We start from the raw sequence: 7663 nt of genomic DNA on the forward strand, positions 1-7663 counted from the left end.
TAATCTTTTATCCCGACTGGATTCGATTAACCTGACACAAGGTCGGGATGTGTTTCGCTGGAACCTTACTACATCAGGGTCTTCAATTGTCGACTCTATGTATCGTACGCTCACACATCCTGAGGTACTAGCGAGTAATAACAAGAAAATTTGGAAGTCCAAGATTCCACTAAAAGTAAAAAAATCATGTGGTATCTTAGTAGGGGAGTTGTGTTAACCAAAGACAATCTTGCACGACACAACTGGCAAGGGAGTAAGAAGTGTTGTTTTTGTACTCATGACGAGACAATCAAACACCTCATTTTTCAATGCAAGTTTGCACGTTCTACGTGTCCAGTCATCCAAATAGCGTCAAATTTGTATCCACCCACAACTGTTGCCAATATTTCTGGTCATTGGTTGGACGGTATTTCAAATAGGTTCAAAATATTAATAAGGGTGGGAGCGTATGCCTTAATTTGGTCGCTTTGGCTATGTAGAAATGATTTTGTTTTTAATGGAAAAAATGCTTCTCCTTCACAGGTTATTTTTCGGTGTACGCAATTGCTACGTATGTGGTCTATGTTACACCGATCGGAGGACCAACCGCTGTTCAGGGCGGTGTGTATGCGATTGGAGCAGGTGGCTATGGAGCTTTTTCCCAACATGGGTGGCAACATAACCTTCGGATCGATCCACCACCTCCTTCGACATAGGCATAGTGTCGGTCTATAGGGCTCACTGTTGCCGATTTGTCGGTTTATTTCATCAATTTTTGTCAGACCTTCATATTGAGCCATGTGCATCCTAATTATGCAGAGGCCGGGTGTTACTAATAATGCTTTGTATCCGCTTAATCGTACATTTGAGATAATAAAATCGCTCTTTATCGGAAAAAAACGTAGCCTAGGTGCTCCCTGTTGGATAATGAGCAACTAGTATTTCCTGAGGGCCAAAGGCCATTACATATACATGTGTGTCAAAGTGCATAAAACCCCTTATAGAGCGGGGATATACCGGAAAGGGACTATACACATCTAACACCCCCCCTCAAACTCATGGTGGATCAACAACACTGAGTTTGGAGAGGAAAAAGGCATGCTGCGCTCGAGTCTGTGCCTTCGTGAAGAAGTCAGCCAACTATAACTCTGAGGGCACATAGTGAAGAGCAAGAATCTGATCCTGCACAGCAGCACGCACAAAGTGGGCATCCACACCGATGTGCTTGGTGAGCTCATGCTTCACCGGGTCATGCGCAATACTGATAGCACCAGTACTGTCTGACAGTAAGGGAGTCGAGGTAGGAGCCGACACACCAAAATCCTCAAGTAACCATCGCAACCAGATCACCTCGGCCGTCAACATAGCCATGGCTCGCAACTCAGTCTCTGTACTCGAGCAAGAAACGGCAGTCTGTTTCTTTGTCTTCCAGGCAATCAGAGAGCCACCAAGAAAGACATAGTAAGCAGACAGCGAGCGTCGATTAGAGGGATCACTAGCCCAGGTAGCATCAGAGTAAGCCTGGAGCTCTAGAGAACTAGAGCGAGGAAAGAAAAGGCACTGAGAGATCGTGCCACGAAGATATCGTAGAACATGGAGGAGGTGACTATAGTGGACAGAGGTGGGGGCTGAAACAAACTAACTCAGGATGTGAACGGGATAGGAGATGTCAGGACGCGTAATAGCAAGATAGACAAGGCTACCAACGAGGTGACGATAGCGAGTGGGATTAGGGAGAGGTTCACCATCAGAGGCGCGAAGCTGAACGTTGAGCTCCATAGGAGTCACAACAGTGCGGTCATCACTGAGAGCTGCTCGAGCAAGAAGATCCTGAATGTATTTCTCTTGAGAGATGTAGAAGCCATCAGAGGTGGAGGAGATCTCAATCCCAAGAAAATAGCGAAGAGGGCCGAGACCAGTCATAAGGAACTGCTCGTGAAGGCGGGCCTTACAAAAGGCGATGTAATCAGTGTCGTCACCAGTGATAATCATGTCATCAACATAGAGAAGGATAAGAGTCCGACCACGAGGAGACGTGTGAACAAACAGCGCGGCATCATGGTCACTGGACAAGAAACCAGCCGCGGTCACCACAGATGCGAAGCGCTCAAACCAGGCGCGAGGTGCCTGTTTGAGACCATATAGAGAGCGGCGAAGTCTACAGACCATACCATCAGGAGCATAGTACCCCTGTGGTGGCTGCATATAAACCTCCTCACGCAACTCGCCATTGAGAAAAGCATTCTGAACATCAAGTTGAGAGATAGACCACTGATGAACAGAAGCCACGGCAAGAAGAGTGCGGACAGTGGTCATGTGGGCCACAGGAGCGAAAGTTTCATCATAATCGCGCCCCTGCTCCTGCTGAAAGCCACGGGCCACAAGACGAGCTTTGTAGCGCTCAAGAGAACCATCAGAGCGAGTCTTAAGCTTGTAGACCCACTTGCAGGTGATGGGACGGACACCAGAAGGGAGGGGAACGAGATCCCATGTGCCAGAGCGCTCGAGGGCAGCAAGCTCCTCGGCCATCGCAAGCTGCCATTCAGGCTGAGTCATGGCAGTGCGATAGGAAGTGGGCTTAGTCAAAACAGAGAGACCGTACCGATCAGGGGAGTAGCGATCAGGCGGAGGGCGAGGCCGAGCACGGAGGTTGTGAACCGGGGGAGGCGTGAGAGGTGCAGCAGAGGTGGAAGGCTCGTCAGAGGAGACATCCTCAGGACGAGGGCGACGAGTATAGTGGAGAGGAAACGGGGAGAGTGGACGACGGACTGGAGATGATGGTGGAGAGGTGGAGGAGGACGAGGGAGAATACGGGGTCGGTGGTGAATGAGAAGGAAGGAGAGGTGCCAGAGGAAGAGGTGACACAGGAGGCACGTAGCGGGGCGTATCGGGAAGAAGAAGGAAGGAAAGGTCGTCGACAGAGAAACTCGAGGAAGAAGAACGTGGGTAGTAAGAACGAGACTCGTCAAAAGTCACATCATGCGAGATGCGCAAGGACGACCCACAGGATCCCAACATCGATAGCCCTTGTGCTCATCACTGTAGCCAAGGAAAACACACTCAACCGACTGAGCAGTCAGTTTGGTGCGTTCTCGGGGGGCAAGAAGAACATAGCACACACATCCAAACATGCGAAGAGCTGAGTAGTCAGGAGAGCGACCAGTGAGACACTCCATAGGAATGCCACCCTGCAGAGCAGTCGATGGCTGAATGTTGATGAGATAGGTGGATGCAGAAACAGCCTCAGCCCAAAAATAGGGTGGAAGGGAAGCAGCAATCATGAGCGCACGAGCCGTTTCAAGCAAATGTCGATGCTTGCGTTCGGCAACGCCATTTTGAGCATGAGCCCCAGGACATGAGAACTGGGCAAGAGTACCCTGTTCCGCTAGAAAACCACGCAACAGCTGAGAGATATACTCCCCAGCAGAGTCAGCACGAAAAGTACGAATGGGCGTGGCAAACTGAGTGTGAACCATGGCAGCAAAACGTTTGTATATAGAGAGAACCTCGCTACGAGATTTCATGAAGTAGAGCCAAGTGTAGCGAGAGAAATCATCAATAAACAGAACATAGTAGCGATGACCACCTTTCGAATCAAAGGGAGCCGGACCCCAGACATCAGAATGAACTAAGTCAAAAGGATGTTGAGATACTGACTCACTAGTAGGATAAGGTAATTGGGTCTGTTTGCCAAGTCTGCAACCATTACAATGTAAGGAGACATCTCCAGATACAGACCCTAAGAGGCCCTGATGAACTAAAGAAGACAAGCGAGAGCCACAAATGTGACCAAGGCGATGATGCCACTGCTGGAAGGACGCAGACGAAGAGGCAGCAAGAGCATGGGAGTTGGCAGAAGTGGTGGCAGCGGAAGGAACACAAAGCCAGTCAACCTCCCAAAGGCCCTCTGATTCACGGCGCCGAGGGCCAGCACCAACCAAAGTCTTGGTGCGACGATCCTGAATGGAGCAAGAGTCGGTATCAAGAATGACACGACAACCAGAATCAGTAAGTTGGGCAGCGGAAAAAAGATTCATGGTAAGACGAGGAACATGTGAAACACTCGGAACAGAGAAGGACGGAGTGGAAAGAATACCACGACTAGCAACAGGAAGAGATGTGCCATCGGCAGTAAGAACATTAATAGGCGAATCAAGAGGTCGGAGAGAAGACAACGCGGAAGAATCAGAGGACATATGAAAGGAGGCTCCAGAATCTAGAACCCACGAGGATGTACCTGACTGTGTAGATGCCGGTGATGGTGAGGAAGGGGATGCAGTCACAGCAGCAGCTGAGCCAGTCGATGAGGAGCCCGAGGAAGCAAGGAGACGCTTGAGGCGAACAATGTCCTGGTCAGTGAGTGACGGAGTCGAGGAGGACACAGAGTCCCGCTGAAGGAGGAGCGCCTCTGGTCTCGCTTCTTCTGACGACAATCAGGCTCTGGGTGACCTGGACGGGAGCAGTAACCACAGACAGTGTCACGTCGCGACGTGCCCTTCTCAGCATAAGGAGGACGGCTCACCCCCCCTGGAGGAGTATGTAGGAGTGGCTGAGCAGTGAGGCGAGCAGACGAGGTAGGAGCCCGAGCAGCCAGTACTGACGGAACCAGAAGCAACCCAGCAGAGCGAAGGCGGGTCTCCTCAGCACGAAGCTCAGCAAGTATCTCTGAGATAGGAACACGACCACGAGCAAGGAGGTGCGCCCGTCGAGGCTCAAACTCAGACCGGAGACGAGATAAGAACTCATGAACCCTCTGAAACTCCAGATCCGACCGAGTAGTCTGACAGCAACGACAGGTTCCACAAACAACTGTCTGAAAAGAGTCAAGCTGGCGCCAGATGGCAGAGCACTGTGAATAGAACTCACCAACAGAGGAATCACCTTGCTGGAGGGCGTGCTCCTGACGCACCACAGAGAGGTAGAGAGCATCACCAGAGGGCTGATAGCGCTGACAGAGGTAAGACCACATCGCTGCAACTGTGCCAAGTCCCATGAACTCCGAAGCAAACTGAGGGAGGACACTCGCAGTGAGAACAACAGCAGCTCGAGCATCATCATTGCACCATTGAGTATAAGCTGACAGCTCATCACGGTACACAGAAAGAGCATCTGAATAAGCGGATACCTGCTGATCATAGGCATCAACCGCCGCATCATCTAGGACCTTGGCCGCATCACGGTCAGCTTGAGAAGCATCAGCAGCAAGGACCGGCGGCACGGGTGGAATCGGTGCCACAGGCGCAACAGGACATGGCGGACAAGGGACCTCGCCAGAGAGAACACCCCATAGAAGAAGTTCACGCATATGGATGCGCATGAAGTCCACAAACTCAGCATAGTTGGTGCCATCAAAAATCACCGAGCAGCGAGGAACAGCCACATATCCGAAAGATGACATACTGAGATATCCTCTTCTGTTCTCTTTTTTTTTTGAGTCAACGATGGGGAGGACCCGATCTGGATCGATCGGGATTGAGCGCTCGCTCACACCTGCTGGCTCGTACACCCGAGGCGAGCGGCCCGCAGCAGGCAAGCGGGCAAGGACCCGCGACGGCTCGCAGCAGGCACGGGGCCGAACGAGAGCAGGCGGCCCAGAGGACCCGCGGCGGCAGGCAGCTCAAGCGCGGGGCCGAGCGAAGCAGCCACCGAGCAGCCGAACGGAGCAGGACGGGGCGGCCGGAGCTGCAACGAGGAGGGCCCGGACGGCTTAATCCGCGGCGAGAGGAGGCGGGGCAGCCGGATCCGGGGCGGGGAGAGCGGGGGCGGCCGAATCCGCGGCGAGAAGAGGCGATGCAGCCGGAGGGGCGGCCGAATCTGCGGCGAGGAGAACCGGGGCGGCCGGATCCGCGGCGAGGAGAACCGGACCTGGTAGTGGGTGGATCAGAGGAGAAGCTAGCACGGAGTTGCAGCGTGGGGGAGAGAGGAGAACCTAACATCTGATACCATGTTGGATAATGAGCAACTAGTATTTCCTGAGGACCAAAGGCCATTACATATACATGTGTGTCAAAGTGCAGAAAACCCCTTATAAAGCGAGGATATACCGAAAAGGGACTATACACATCTAACACTCCCAACCCGCTCCTCCTCTTCTGGTGGCAGCCCTCCGGATCCGCCCCCGCCCACGCCGACGGCGGCGGCGTCAAAAAGGTGTACACCAAGGCGTGCGAGGAGGCGCGGTTCGCGGGGATCGGGCCCGACATGGCCCGCTTCCGACGGGTCGCTGCCGTACGCCCAGCGGGTGCGCGACCTCATCGGCCGGATGTACAACAGCACCGTCTTTCGCCAACACCATCAACACCGCCGCGAGCTTCAACGAGATGCTCTGGAAATCCGTCGGCCACGTACCCATGCATGCATACACCTTCACCTCACTTCACACTTCACACACGTATATTTCTTCTATGTATAAACACACGTATTGTTTGCTTTGGTGAACGGAATACCAGTTAAAAAAAGGTAAATAAAAACTTGCAGCCGTGACAGAAAGAATTCAAAGCAGAGTTAGCCCGCCGGCCATCCACGTCGTCAGCTAGCCCGCCGGCCATCCACGCCGCCGCCGCCGGCCGCTGCCCTCATCGCCGGCGGCTGCCGCCTAGACGTCCTACCAGCCACTGGCTCCTCTCCAGTGTCACCGTCGCTTGTTCCTAGCATGGCCCGCCCCTTGTCGCGGTGGCTCTCGCCGGCTCCACCGCATGCAGATCCTTCCGGCGAAGGTCATAACTCTGACGAAGGAGTGCTGTCATTGCATCAATGGTGAGGTGCCAGTTCCAGCTTTATGACGTCGGGTTGAAGCTTTTTAAAAACTGATGATCTCCCGCACGTTGTTGCGGAAATTGTTAATAAATAATTTGATGATGTTTTAAAGCATGAGAAAATTTATGAAACATAGTATAATTTGATGACAATTTTTTTTGAAAGAAGTATTGTTAAGTGTAAACATCTAAGAATATTTGATGAAAAAAATGAGGGTGATTTTTGTTCTGTTAATTCTTTTCACAAAACAACATTGAGTAGAGATAATGGAGACATCTCCACCCTGGACTAAACCTAAAACAATGGAGCAAATACAGATGTGCATTCATAAAAAAAGTTGGTCGGGTAGAAAAAATGCGAGTTAACTCATAATTTGATTTTCTATATAATAAAGTCGCTTATAAATCATGAGGTCCGCTGTTGGATAGCTAAGAGAAACCTAGAATGACGTGGCTGCTTGAGAGTGCACAAAAAAATTGATTATTTGTGATAAGTTGCATGCGCATGAAAAGTTAGTGGGAGCATGTCATGAAGAGTTGGTGGGAAAGAGTTTTTAAATGATGGACCTACTTGATTATGTGGATAGGTTGCATGTCAAGATAATGGGATAGTGGGGATGAATCTCTTAGAGCATCTCCAACAGCCACGCCAAACTAGCGCCGCGTCGCAAAAGTGGGCGTTTTAGCGTGCGCGCAACCGGTATAGTTGCTCCAGCGGGCACACAAAAACAGCGCGCGCGACATATGTAGTTCAGCGCACTGGCCGAAACGCAATCGCGCGCCGCTTATTTGCTGCGCCCGCTCCCGCGCGCTGGACTCTCGCGCGCTCGCTCTCCAACTTCCACCCCCATCCAGCCGCACCGCCACCGCCGCCCGCGCCCCCCGGCGACCGTTCCGGTGCTTCCCCAGCCTATCCACGCGCCGCCGCG

This window comes from Triticum dicoccoides, chromosome 7B (genome assembly GCF_002162155.2).
Source record: "Triticum dicoccoides isolate Atlit2015 ecotype Zavitan chromosome 7B, WEW_v2.0, whole genome shotgun sequence".
Taxonomy (NCBI): Eukaryota; Viridiplantae; Streptophyta; class Magnoliopsida; order Poales; family Poaceae; genus Triticum; species Triticum dicoccoides.